General features: G+C 38.6%; 1 protein-coding gene across 12 annotated transcripts in view; it reads right to left on the bottom strand.

Annotated features, from left to right (window-relative positions):
- Oamb (Octopamine receptor in mushroom bodies) overlaps positions 1-14,961 on the bottom strand; it is a 183,983-nt gene that overhangs the window by 56,750 nt on the left and 112,272 nt on the right. The window contains exon 1 of one of the 12 annotated variants that reach the window (XM_033468689.2): positions 1,684-2,013. The exons of the other annotated variants lie outside the window; for them this stretch is intronic. The gene's annotated coding sequence lies outside the window, so the exon portion shown is untranslated. Of the gene's footprint in view, positions 1-1,683; positions 2,014-14,961 lie in introns of those variants that run through there. 12 annotated transcript variants of the gene reach the window in all.

Genomic DNA, 14,961 nt, shown 5'->3' with positions numbered 1-14,961 from the left:
CGTGGTGACTCTGAGACGCCACTAAAATTTGTTATATCACGTTCTAAGATAATGTTTACATTAACAAAGTTTATTTTTACAAAATTGTTAGAAGTGTAACCGTTGCGCAAGTCGTAAGATTCGATTTCGCATGCATAAAATGCACTTTGTCATATATTATAAAATGAAAATACCGTAAGTCAGAAAAAAATTATTTTAGATTTACAGTTAAAACAGCTTCGAGTGCAAAGGGTTAATGGTTTCTCTCCATACAAAGGTCTTTTTTGACACGCATTTTGGAAAATAGACGACCTGCCCATCCAGATAGATATAAATGCATATGAATGCAACTCTTACTAGACTAATAAGTGACTTCTAGCGAAATTCTTTCCTTAATCGCCCAATCACTGGGGGCGTTTGCTTAATAAATTCGTCGACCATTTTGGAAATGAAAATCAACGCCCTGCCAAGCATAAATCAAACTACCGAATGAAAAATGGATTGAGAAACGGCCACGCTTTTTCCGCCCGCGATTGTTCGACTTCAAGCGCAGACTCGAAATCACGAACATCGTTCAACATTAATTAAACAGCCAATGAATGGAACACTGCGACGAAGTGTACTTCTGACAAAATAAATCGTTCAAGTTCTTCATTCATTCTCCCAAAACAATCGCGACGCGTTTTTCTCTGCGAACGACACGCGGCGCCGCGCCACCGTTCGAGCATCGCGCAATTCAATCATGCTTTTGAATTATAAAAAAAGGAAAAAAAAAGAAGAAAAAGGAAGAAAAAAACGAAATCGAACTCGTTGCTAAACGAGATCGTTTCTGCACAACCGAAATAGATCACTCGAGTCTACCATTCGATCAACCACTGCGCCTTCGATTATGCAACGAGTGGAACTTATTGACAAACAGAGGCTTCCTTTGCGAAATGCGTAATCAAACGTTTTTACCTTAGGTCGTTGGGAAATTAGAATCTCTTTCAATGAAAACGAACGGTATAATTATTTCTCTCGCGTTTGCTGTGCTCATTATACGTAGAGAATGCGACGTTTTTCTGTACAAATGGATACGTTGAATTAAATAGATCATATTCCATTGTGAAAATCTGTTACTTGTGAGAGACAGAAATGTTTACATTGCGAACTCGCGAAAGAACATACAAACGTGCTAATTTGCCTAAATATCAACAGACAGAATTCCGTATAGTTTTCAGAGTTTATGGATCAAACAAAAAAAAGATGATTTCTCGTACTCTTTCAAACGAAGCACCACGGATCTACTTGTTCCGCAGCTTGCAATTCAATGCTTCGATTTACAGCTTAATACTCGGTATTAACGAAGCATCAACGAAAAGGTGAAATCGCGTGCAAGCCGAAACCTCGGCGAACACAGCTAAAACCCCGGAAATTCATCGTGAAAATCAACCATGATCCGCGATGCGTCCTCAATGGTTCTCGGAACAGTAAATGATGCGATCAGTATCATCGATCGCAGAATCCGTTCGGATCTCTCTAGAAGCCAAGATAGAAACCAGGCTGGCAGGATCCTCTTTATCAAGATAGATCGACGAATCTCTGCGCTGCATCGGGACGAAAACGAAAATAGCGAGCCGAGTCACGACACTCTCTCTCTCTCCTGAGCCGACTGGTATAATCGATTGGCAAATAAAATCGACGAGAATTCTCGATCGTCCTTACTCCATTTCCGAGGTGTTTGCTGCATCGTTTCGTCCCCGTTCACAACAGCGCCGGATCCTTCATGCTTTCTTCGAGTGTCGATCGGTTGAGTAATTAGGGAGCGAGGTATAGTAGAATCTCGTATGGGATCCGGCGCGAGTTTCCCGCGGATTTTACGGCGATCCGATGCTCCGGCAACGTGCGTGCTTTCCGTGTTTTCCCGCGGCACCTGTTCGCCTGCTCGAGCACGGTGGTAGTCACGATCGCGAGGGAAGCCCGGAGTCCCTCGGGACTCCCGGGAGGGCCGAAAGAGATCGTCCTGGACGCGTCGCGAGTGAGGAGCGCACTGAGGATCCGGGCGGCCCGTGCGACTGCAGCCGCATGCGCGTTTTCGGCGTTTTGCCGATGGAACTCTCGTTCTCTCTCTTTCCCTCTCCCTCCCTCTCTCTCTCTACATTTCTCTCTCTTTCTCTCTCTCTCTCTTTATCTCTCCTTCTCCCTCCCTTTAGCATTCTCTCTTCCGGCTTTCCTCTCGGCCTTTCGATGTCAAGCCTTGGAAACAGAGCTTAGACGGTAGAAGATTCCAAACGGTGGACACGTGAGGCGTCCGAACAAATTTTAGTATAATATTGTTGTGAATTTAAGTACGCACCTGTCGCATCTTGCGATGTGGAACGCACATTTTCGGTATAAAAATATATTAACTTCGTAATCGACTAGTGAAAATATGGAGAAATTGCTTCCTCTTCATTGCAACGCGAATTATAATAATTTAATGTAGATAAAGACGTAGTATATATTTGATACAATGTGTGCAGTAAATTGCTTATAATTTTGCATATGTTTCATGCATATATGGATATTTTACGAGTATAAATGGTACATGTTTCTTGCTTGTTTTTCGCGCATAAACATTCGGTCTCTAGTGACAACGAATGCCAATGGGACGTGAAAGTATGTATTAGGTTGGTACATATGTAACGCAGAGCTGGGCAAAGTAGTATATACGAATAAAATAAAGTAAACAAATTATAAAATTTTTCGTTTCTTGAACGGAACGTAGTTTGAAAAATAAAATATTTTATTCGTTGCAAACAATTCTTAAAAGAACATTTCAAACAGTGTTTTATGTGAGAAACACTGAAAGTATTTTTGCCACAATTCGGAATATTCATGTAATTAAGTATTAGATCTACCGGAAAGTTCTGTCCGTTTAAGAAATGAAAGGGAATAATAGATTTTTCATAAATTTAGTAATACTTATTGTACAATATAATTTCCGTCGTTACTTATGACCTCTCGCCAGCGTGATGGCAATTTGTGAGCAACATTTTTCAAAAATATATGTCTCAAATGAACATGTGCATACCTATCGAAATTTGCAATGACATTATCAGACAGAACTTCCCGGTGTAGACCTAATATTATCAAATAAAAATATTTCTATTTTACTAAATGATAGTGTAATACATCATTATTTTGGCAATGTTAAACGGAATAAGTACTTTTCCTTTTTATTAGAAACGTACGTTCGATATACATATGTAGTTCTACAATGAATACTTCTGAAGACAAGAAATTTCATTGGCAAATACATTATGTCGTAACGTTATCTCGTTTCACGTTACGTTAATTATTTTCGCAATCTATTTTCCGGTTAAAAACTGTGAGAAATATTTTATTTCGTGCCTTGCGTTATTGGAATGAAAAATACTTTGTTCCGACGATGGGTCGATAAAGTAATTAAAACAAGTCACAACATTCTAGCTTCTGATAATTAATTTAACTTTTCACATGTTTCATTAATTTATCGCACAACGATTTCTTCCACAGCTGCGTTGATTAGCATTTCTAATTTCACCAGCTGAACGAGACAATTTTTGCTTCTTCTATGTTTTGTTTACTTTCATTCGTGGATATTGATAACGAGTGCGGAGGGGTCGAGAAAGTAATTAACCCTCGCCGAACGGTGGACCATTTTCAAAACAACAGCAGAATGCTGACGACGATTCGCAGCTTCGTGCATCAATTTTTCAAAACATATTTTTGAAGATAGACCTAATTAGTCTTTCTGTTGTGTTCATAGTGCAACAGCAATTTATTTAACTCAATTGCCAAAACTTGAAGAAATGCAATCGAATTTCGAGGATCAAAACAAGTCTTAACGTTTGTTGAACCCCGAATAGAAATATTGTTATTTGACTATCCATTGAGTTGTTCGGAAAGTTGTCTCGTTTCTCAAAGACAATTCGTTTTGTAAGCTTATCAAAAAAGAACCACCTGATTCAGTATTTTGTTGAAACAAAAAAAAACAGGACTTCTAGTCCTAGAAAATGTCGAAAAGTTATTTTGCTTTTCGCTAAACATTGCTTTCATTTTCCCGTGAAGGAAAGAAACAATTTTCCGAATGACCCAAATTATTGATGAAACGATCAACGTAAATAACGATATAAAGACCAAGGTCTATATCTAGACCAAAATATTGAAATAAAGATGTTCATTCGCTCATACCAAACAAGTTCGATTAAAGCGAACACGCGTCTCGATCAAACCCATTGAAAACCGCAATATTCTCTAGAATCATTCATACAACAATATTCGAACGCGAAAAAGAGAGTTAGTTCAGTCACGCTGAAAGCGTACAACGGTAGCTCGTATACTTAAACCCATCCATTCGTGTGATCCCGTGTGTAATAAACTCGCGTTGTAACAATCGCAATTATATCATCTCTGTTTGATTATCAGAGGCACGGTCCGCTGGGCGACGGAAATTATCGATGCCAAGCTCCGCGACCGGTAATCAATCGGCGCCGTTCTACACCGCGGCTCACAACTATAAAAGTTAGTTAATATAATATCGTTAATCAATATAATAATTATAATTAATTGTACAACAGCGAACGATGCATTCAATACTTGAGATTGCGTCAAAAAACGATATCCTTCTTAAAAAGAGATAAATTCTATTCAGTGAAAGAAAACAGAAACTAAATTTTTAATTAAATAAAATTTACAAACGAAATATTAATCTAATTTGTTACTTCTTATTTATGAGAGTAACTATACATGAAAGACATTGCAACAATATCCTTCTGTTTGAAAGCTTCACATGGTCTACTTCAACCTCTCGTTACCTATTATTATTTTTTAATTCGTAATTTCGATTCGATTACCTCGTGATTCGTAATTTTAATTCAATCACATCGTAATTCGTCACTTCGATTAAATCACATTGTAATTCGTAATTAATGTAATCGAATTCCTTAATATTTTGTAATCGAATTCCATTTGAATTGCGAATTGCAACGTAATTGAATTACTACGTAATTATAATTCCTTCAATAATTTCATTGCAATTCGGCACAAGTCCGTTGTATATCGGCGATTATTCAATTTCTTTCACGTCACAGAGCCGCGGTTCCTCAAATTTCTCGGCCACCCCTTTTCGATTCTTTCAATTTCCGCGACTTTCCAACGCGTCAGAAACCTTGCGTCCTTCCTCGCATCGTTATTCATTTCCTCGGATCCGCTCGCGTCGATTTGTCCGCTCCCATTTCCGCTTCGTCCTCTTCGCTCGCCGCGCCGCGCCTGCCTGGCCGGTTCGTCACTGTTTAGATTTCCCCGAGCATTCGTTCCGAACCTCCGTCCGCGTTTCCACCCCGTCGGTGTCTTCCAGCCCACACACAACCCTCCGCATCCGCGTTGCGACTCCCCCGCAACTCCTCCGCCCACGCGTCCCCGCGCACGTTCCGCGAACTCGACCGGGTTCCCCCGCAACGTCTGCCGCCACGTCCGTTAACGTTCCGCCGACTGGCAACCCTACCGGCACACCTGTGTCCCGGTTGCCGATAGGTCAACACCGGCTCGCCGGACGATTCTTGCTCATTAGCTTGCCGACCACGATTTTATGGACGTCGCTTTATGGGCTATTTATTGGCCCGACGAATATTTATTCCTCGAATCGGAGCCCAGCACCTCTCGCTGTTTTTCCGGAGCTGTCTCGACTGCGGAAACTACAGCATAGATTATGCTTTACAGTGCTTTCAACCCTTTGCACTGGCAGAATTCTCTCGGATCAGTTCTGCCAGCAATTCGAACGTATTTGTGCTCGTGTATCAGCAATCAACGCTTCGGATGAAATATGAACCGAGACGACGTTGGGAATACAATAAATTCTTCCTAATCGACGCTCGGATTCTGCACAAAAATGGACAATTTGGGAAGACGAGATACGATTATTCGAGCTCTGCGGCTCGTTTGTACAGTTATATTGACAATCGGTAATCATAAAAACGAGCCGCAAGGCTCGAATAATCGTCAATTAGGGAGAATTTATTGTAATTACTGGACTGCGGATTTTATGCATTTATGGCAGATGCGGTCGGATGAAACGCGAAGCTGTTAATATTGTTCCGTCGCTGTGAATGTATTGGAACTGTTGAAAAAAGGATACAATTTTATTCAATCTCTATTTCTTGCAATTGGTGCACAATATTTTTATTTGTAATTCTATTTTTTAAGATCCGCGATATACTAATTGCTCTGTTTAAATACAGGGTGTCCCAAAAATATCTCGCAATCCGAAAGCGGCGGGCTCCTCAGGTCATTTGAAGCAACTTTTTCCTTCACAAAAATTTTCTCCGAGGCACCATTAACGAGTTATTAACGAAAAGCAGTGACCAATGAGAGGCGAGCTCAGCTGGCGCGAGGCGACCGAGCCAATGAGCGGAACTGGGCTTCGTGCGCTGGTTGGCCGGGCCGCCTCGCGTTAGCCGTACTCGATTCTTATTGGTCACTGTTTTTCGTTAATAACTCGTTAACGGTGCCCCGGAGAAAATTTTTGTAAAGGAAGAAGTTGCTTCAAATGATCCGAGGAACCCGCCATTTCCGGATTGCGAGACATTTTTGGGATATCCTGTAGAATTCGGTATGAGATTGCATTCATATGGATCATACGAAACAAGAATTACTGATTATTGAAGTGCTACAATTATTATAGAGACGAATCATGGAGAAATTGCAATTTTATGCGGCACGAGAGATGTACTCGTTCTACGATTTCAGTGAAAGTTTTTGTGGAACGTATTCGTAATTTTTACAGATTTCAGAGTAATCGTAGGAGAAACTGCACATCGATAAAATCGATAAAATGCTTATAAAATTAGCCGTGAAAATTGGTCGACGATAAATATGTTGCCGTAAAATATGTTGCGGGCTCGAAATTCTGATGACAGGTGTCTGAATATTTTGGAAAAACCGTGGACCACGATTTGACGAACGTCTTCGTGTGGATTATTTATTGTTTCATCGAATGTTTGTTCTCGAGTTCGAGGCTGTTTCAAATAAAGAACATAAATCAGCAAGTTTTCATTACCACAAAAACTTTGAGAATTCGAGTGTTAAAGGGTGTAATGGTACTATCGGGTGAAAATCTCGCAAGAATTCATTCTAAGACCGCCGGAAATTTACGTTTATGGCCGAAAGGGATGTCCTACAATGTCGTCCTAAATTATCGCGGTATCAGAGAGACTTCCCGCTGGGAGACTGATCAAAGAATTCTGAAAAATAAAAATAGATTCTGCATCTCTCATTCCGCTTTTAAATAATGTTAACATTTACTCTGCAATTCCATTACGATCAATCGTAGAAACAATGTTCACTTACAATTTTACACAATCTATTCTATCGATAATCTGAGGAAGTCGTTCACGACAATTTTTAAATGCAATTTTTGTGTTATTTTATAGCAAATTATTCTGTGTGAGTAGACATTCGACATAATAATTTGTTTAACGGGTATATTAAAAACTATCTTGCTCGAGCAAACTGGTTCTACAAAACTGCTGAAGCTTTTCTATTTTCCCATAACATTTCAAACTATACATTTCTGAATGAATCTAATGAGATAGAATTACGAAGTTATCGATCGTTGCTTCGGCCTTTTCGTGCCAGCTAATGCATGCTTTATACATCATTATCATATAACAATTCGCTCTTACACTGCAAAAGGAATTTTGAATGATACACGACTGAACTTTAAACACCCATAAAAGGTTCGATGCTTTTTGGTTCTTAATCGCTACGATGATTTTCACAAAAATCTCTGATACAAGTCACAATCACTGCGGATTTTATGCAATTTATAAGAAAAGTCAGCAGAGAAAATATACACAGTACATTGAAAAGATTAAAGAAAACGATTGTCGACATATCATTCTCAACTTTTTAAAATTGTTGAAGGAAGGAAGAACCTTCCTTTTACATATTTTCGCTACATTACACTTCGACAATTTTTATTTGAATTTCTAATGTCAGACAAACGCACCATAAATACTTCATTGATGCTTCATTCTTAACTAGACTATAAAAACATTGAAAATTAAACTTTTATTAAAAAATTGAATGACTGAACGGCGGATCTTCGTGCAAAATAAAAGTTTTCTGCATCGTTCGCCAGATACAGAAGCTGCGTAGAACTTTCTGCTTTTGTTAACGATTTAAATAGTTCGTAATTGACGTATTAGCATTTCTTAATTTTGTTCATCTTCTCACTGTCTAAAATTTCACGCAGTCAATTTTATAACGAATGCACGAAATAACAGCTCGAAATAAGAAAGAAATGCATAAAATCTGTAGCCTGCCGATGACCCGAGACTCAACACAAGACTTAACAATGCGATTCCTCCTATCGCGGCGATCGCCATGCGGATGCACACCGTTGCGAAATGCTCGCAGCTTGAAGTTCGAGCTGTGGTCGGAGGATTGAAAGGTCAAGGCGAGGATCGGGACGAAAGGAAGAACGATTCCCGATTCTCGGATCTCGACGGGACGATTGGTCAACGTCCCGGTCAAGTGTATCATCAATCGTGATATTACTTCTCGAAGTGTTGCGGCTTCTGAGCCACAAAAGCCAGCACTATGCGGGACGAGGGTGGGCTTGGGTGGGCGGCCCGAGCAATACCATTGTGACGGACTTGCGGCGCAACACGGTCATTCGAATTCCCGGATATTCAATCCAGCGAAGTTGCCCCGGCACCCAATTGAAATCCAAACCCCGGGCACACACGTCGTTACGTCGGGGCTTAACTCCGTCGAGTAATTACCGGCAATCTCCAATGGCCGATGTTAATTAAACGGCATATCACTTTGTGACGCCCGAGCGTCGCGTCGTGTCGGTATCGCGTTCGCACGATTATTAGTCGCGTGGCAGCCGGTCTTTTGGTCAATGGGGCCTGGAATTACACGTGGGGATCGTCGTTTACCGATTTTCAACTGCCAGCGATGCCGTGCATGCCAGCTTTCCCTCTCTCGCTCGCTCCGCAAGTCCGTTCCGAATGCGCCCGGTGCAATCGTACTTTCACGCGAACGCGTGCACCCTCCGCTGAGGCGAGAGATCCGATTTCTTCGGTGATAAAAGCAAGACTTATTACTGGGCTCTTGGTTTCAGTGAAATTCGGACGCGATAGCAACCTTTTCCAGTCCTTTTAGACCTTGCTGAATATTTTATGGAGTAACAACGCTCGATTTTACTAATTTATTTCTTGTTCTTGTGGGTTGCCCCTTGATCTACAGGGTGTACCAAAATTATTGTATAAGCAGGAAATGAGGGGTTCCTGAGGTTATTTGAAGTAACTTTTTCCTTAGCGAAAACGCAATCCGCGGCTTCGTTTTTGAGTTATTAACGAAAAACGGTGACCAATCAGAGGCGAGATTGGCTGGCGCGAAGCGGTCGAGCCAACGAGCGGTCGACTCTGATTGGTCACTGTTTCTCGTTAATAATTCGTAAACGAAGCCGCGGATTGCATTTTTGCTAAGGAAAAATTTACTACAAGCGACCTCAGGAATCCCACATTTCTCGCTCGTACAATAATTTTGGGACACTTCGTGTCAAACTCGTTATGAAGATTTGGATCACGAGCTACTAAATAAGTATGTTATTCACGTCTTTTACATAGAAGTAAAATTCTACCCTTCCGCCGTTAATATTTTACTCGATGACTGTTTTCGACGAATACACTGTAACACAAAATATTGTCGCATTTTCACGACGATTATGCTCGTGAAAAAACAGCTAATTGGTTAAAAAGGATATAATATACTTCGATATTCTTTATTAAATTATATATTATTCTATAAAAGTGTTGTATTTAAATCAAAGTTGGGCAATGTTCGGATCGTTTCGAATAAATATTTATCTAAGATAATTATCCGAATGAGTTCATTTTAGTCGAATATTTTATTCGAACAATTCATTATTCATCATAAATTATTGTATCTATTTATTCGAATAATTCTTCATTCGAATAAATGTTTATTCGACAGTGTGAGATAAAATTTGATTCGTTAGTCTTTATTTTTTTATTAATTTTGCCCAACTCTGATTTAAACAAAATGTGAAGATAATCAAAGGTACACAGTACGATTGCAGTAAATTACACACTTTTCAAAGGGATCTTAACCGTTCTCAACCTTCAGCTCTGTCTAAAATGTTTTTCACATGATTTCAAAGAGAAGATTGACGTGATCCGATTATCTCGAGATAGAGAAGCACCCGTGCGAGTATAGAAAATGCAACATGAATTTAATAGAGATTGTAAGATTTGAAATTGTTCTTCGTTAATTCAGTGTGCCTCGAGTATGTCACGTGAAGGGGTTGGCACGATAAAGAAATAGTGTTATCGAGCGTTCGCTGGTAATTCGTACATTGGAGTAGCATGTAGTAATAAGTAATACGTTGTACGAGTTATGTTCGGTGGTAGATCTTTCTTAGATCTTTGAAGGTGGTAATTTTCTTTTATATCAATCTGTTCTTTCGTGTTGTGGTTCTTGATATTTCTGTTAAGAGGAGGGCAGAAAATATAACTGTGCTACGTTCATTCGAAATTCATGCATCGAAACAGAAGCTTAAAACTGTTTTAAAATTTCATAGAACATTATCATTTTTATTAATTGAAGAAAAGAGAATTTAGCAAACGTTTATCGGAAATTATGCGCTGCAATTGTGGATGGAATTCCATTATATAATGAATCCGTACATATATTCTGTGACAATGCGTCAGTCTCTCTGTTAAGAAGATAATAGTACATTGTTTTACGTAGGTTCGACTGAAATAAGCGATGATATAATTATTCCTGTTGCCATGGGCTTCACAAGCCTCTATATGTGCACCGCGATCAAAAGATATTTGTTTTCTTTTAGGCATTCAACGATGCAACGCACGCTCGTCCATACTGATGCGCAACACGGAGATAGAATGTGAGGACAAGCAACAAGTGGATAACCTTAACAAAAATTATTCTATACTCTAGGTAAATCCACCAGAATCCAACACATCATTACATACAGTGGTTCGCATTAATATTTCGAGAGTAATTATACAGAGTAATTTTGTTTTAAATTTAATGGAACGACTTGAATTTTTTGGTGATCATTGAAGACTTAGTTTACTGTACAATAACTAAAATACATTTTCTTTTAATTTCACTATTACTTAGAATTACATGATAGACATAAAAGAAGAGTCACGGTTTTTAACTTTTTTTTTATCCGAGTTCACGACGAAAATTTAAACAATCCGTTTTGTAGCGTTGCTCAAGATGCATGCATAAGTTGATCGTAAAAAATGTGACCTAAAAATTTGTCCTCCGTCCCAAATACTTGAAAGTATATCCGCACACAGATACATGTTAAATAATAAGAAGAAGAATATGAATAAAAATATAAATAAAAACATTCATAAGCGGCTTACAAAATTGATTCTAAATTAATCCGTAACATCTACATATTAAAATTTAGGTCTGATATATCGCTAATGTTTATTGCGTTAGTGTCGACATAAGAGTGCTAAATAAAAAAATAAAATCAACTGCTCCTACTTTGAACATCAATAACGAGTAGATCCAACTTGGACAGTTCGCTCATATTTAAAAAATTTTTCTTTCAATTATATAGTATCATCGCGGATAAATAAATAATTGATGGTGGTTTCACAGCTTGGAAATAATAGTTAAGGGTTAAATGAAGTAAGAACATCGTTCTATTGGACAGAGCCAACAATTTCTAATTGTGCAATTCAGTGTAAAAATTGCTCTGTATGGTTCAATTGTGTTTCTTCAGGCACATTCGGAATCGGAATCCGATTTCCAAGGAAAGGAATTGCATCTCGGGGCTGCGCGCGTCGAATCCCGGAAGACGGAAGGTTCGCGACGACGAACCGCAGGCACCTAAGCCAAACCTTTCCGCGGTATCGCGTTAATATTTGCGATCAACATCCGATGTGGGTCGCTCCGAACAACACTGATAAACATTGGGCCAGGTTAAACACGGTGAAAGGGTCGGCGCGAGATTACACGTAGCACGGTGGATCTCGTGGAAAACGTCGCGTGCACGGGCGGAAACGCGGCCAACCGCCTCGCCGCGGCTCGCAATATTGTTTCAAACGATTAGATCTGCTTCGCCATCTAAGATTAATCGTGCACTCTTTTTGCTTGGCCGCACGGAGAACTGCTCGTCGCGTAGACGTAGGGCTTGCTTCCGCTTTCGCGCGATTTAATGCGAGAAAATTCCTGCGATTTATATAATTGGACCAGTCGAAATCACCGATTTCAAGTGCTTTTTTTTTATCGATCATTGAATATGTGGAAGCACTACCTTTGCGAGCTATTTGTAGATAGGGCTATTTACTCGAGTAGCCCCTTTTTAGTGGATGCAATCTTTTTTGTTTTGAGCATCGCGTTTAACCCTTGTATGTAAGTTAGATCTGTCTGATTTAAAACGAAGCTAGAATTTCTTACACGTTCTCTCTCTCTCTCTCTCTCTCTCTCTCTCTGCGCCGAAAACTAAATCCTTTCTGTAGATCGTATTAACTACTTTACGCTCGAAATTAATCCTTTTGAAGATCATATTTACCCTTCCGCATTTCAAATTAATTCCTTTGTAGATTACATTTATCTATGTTAAAATTAAATTAAACTTTCTGCGGGCTTTGCTCATCCTTTTGCAAACTTTATTCGTCCTTTTGCAGGCTTTATTCGTCCTTTCGCAAATCGAATTCACCGGGGCGTTCCTTTCTATATTCAGCAAGTACAAAGATAATTATATTAAAATTATATCATATAAATCATAGAAATTTAAGTTATTTGCAGTTTTTTAATAGATGTTCAAATTGTAATAGATTTTTGTATAAATTGTATAATAGTTATAATTGAATTTAAATAGAGGGCAAATTTAATTATAATATATTTTCATACAAATTTAAATTACTGTAGGTTTCTAATAGAAATTTAATTTATAATAAGGGTTTGATAGAAATATTAAATTTAATTTATAATAAACTTTTAGTAGAAATTTAAATTCTAATAGATTTATATATAAAGTTATATTATATATATATATATATATATATATATATATATATATATATATATATATATATATATATATATAAAATTATATTGTGGAAGTCTAAAACTGAATTAAAACAATAGCTTAGAAAATAATTGTAAAATACTAAATTATGGCACTGGGTCGATCCAACCTTTCGCTTATTCGTAACGCTATCCAAACTTCATCGAAGGGTTAATTGAAAATGTATCGTTCTGTGATGTTCCTTTATCGAATGTAATTTTACTATTGCTACGAAAATGGTCGGACGAATTTTTCTAGCGGTGTATGATCTTCGAACAGAACCGATGATCTGCTGAAACGGCAGAAGTATCACTGCGACTATGTATTTGCTCTCTGAATCGATTTTCGAGGGATCATGTCCGGAATTCTAAAATGTTCCCGGACGACCGTCGGCTTTTAGAGACGGGCGAAATCCTCATCCAGCTTCTCCTTAATTTTAGATTCAATGTTTGTGGCTCAACAAATATTTCATAGGTCGCGAACGGAAGTGATGAGAAAGTGTTAGAATCGTATAAACTATGAACTTTTTCGAAAAAGATGTGCACAGGACTAGTCGTTCGATATTTTATAGCTCTATCTGTTCCACTGTCTGTTTTAACAGCACATCAAAATAATTGTGCAGCGTTCGACAAATTCTAGAAAATTTAGTATATTTCACGATAATCTTAGAACATTTAGGATTATTTTCAAATAGTCTGTACGCGAAGAATAAAAAATGTCAAGAAGTGAAAATAATTCTGTGAACATCTCGATATGGTCTACAAAATTAAAAATTATCTCTGATGATTTAGAATATTTTTCAGTGTGCATGGTACATTAACGGATATAATAATGATAGATTAAGAATAAAAAATTAAAAGTACCGTCTCCTGAAAATAATTTAACGAATAGAGTGCAGATTTTACCTTTTTTATGGCAGACATGAAATGGTGAAATTTAAAATAGTGAAGAAATTAAAAGATATTATTAAGAACATAAATTTATTAAAATTATTTAAGAAAGAAACAAAACTGCGCGTGGCTGTCATGTCTTGCAATTGATGCAGACGATTTTTACTTTGCAGAAACAACCGCTGTATATAAATGAACCTTCACAGCCCCCCCCCCCCCCTCAAATTAAATAATGTATTATTCATAATTTGAGAGTGTATCAGATATTCTCCAATGCTCGCAATCATTTTCAAGTAAACTCCGGATTCCTCTTCCTAGTCAAACAGCCCGACAAAATAATTTGAATACCTAAACTGGAACATCCCTTGAAAATATATTTAAATCGAGCTCCGGCGAATTCACGAAGTTGCAAAGAAGAAGTATCACGGAAGATTGAACACGTTTAAGGACAATTACACGACGTTTTACGGGAAGGGCCATGAAGATGATTCGGTACGTGGAATCTGCTCCGACGCCCTTCTCCCAAGAGATTATCATAGATCCCGGCTCACAGATTGCCGGAACTCTCGAATGTGAATTATAAGAGCTTCCAGTATCTTGGCTGTCGGAAATTCTCGGGAAATTCGGGACGACGACGGCCGGACCAGCTAGCATTTTGGATAATCTCGCGAGCGATCTCTGCATTCGTCATGAGTCCCGTGTTTCATCATGCTTCGCAGCGATTCAGCATCGCGTGTTAATTACGAGCTCTCCTTTCGGCAACGGTGTTTTAAGGAACCGTCTTGCATCATAGATCATCAGACATAAAATAAGCTGACGAATTCAATTTCCACGGGACTAATGAAACACGAAATCCTCCCGGGTCTTTGAAAACGTCGCGAGCGAATCTTTCGGCTAGTCGCGATTGGCGTGCTATTCTCAGTCGTTCGAATCTTCAATCGTTTGAACCGTCAATCCTTCGAATCTGCAATCACTAGAATTTTCGTTAGAATCTTCAATAGT

Source organism: Megalopta genalis, chromosome 15 (genome assembly GCF_051020955.1).
Source record: "Megalopta genalis isolate 19385.01 chromosome 15, iyMegGena1_principal, whole genome shotgun sequence".
In the NCBI taxonomy this organism is placed as follows: domain Eukaryota; kingdom Metazoa; phylum Arthropoda; class Insecta; order Hymenoptera; family Halictidae; genus Megalopta; species Megalopta genalis.
The sequence above is the reverse complement of the archived record's forward strand: the minus strand, read 5'-3'. Positions and strand labels throughout refer to the sequence as shown.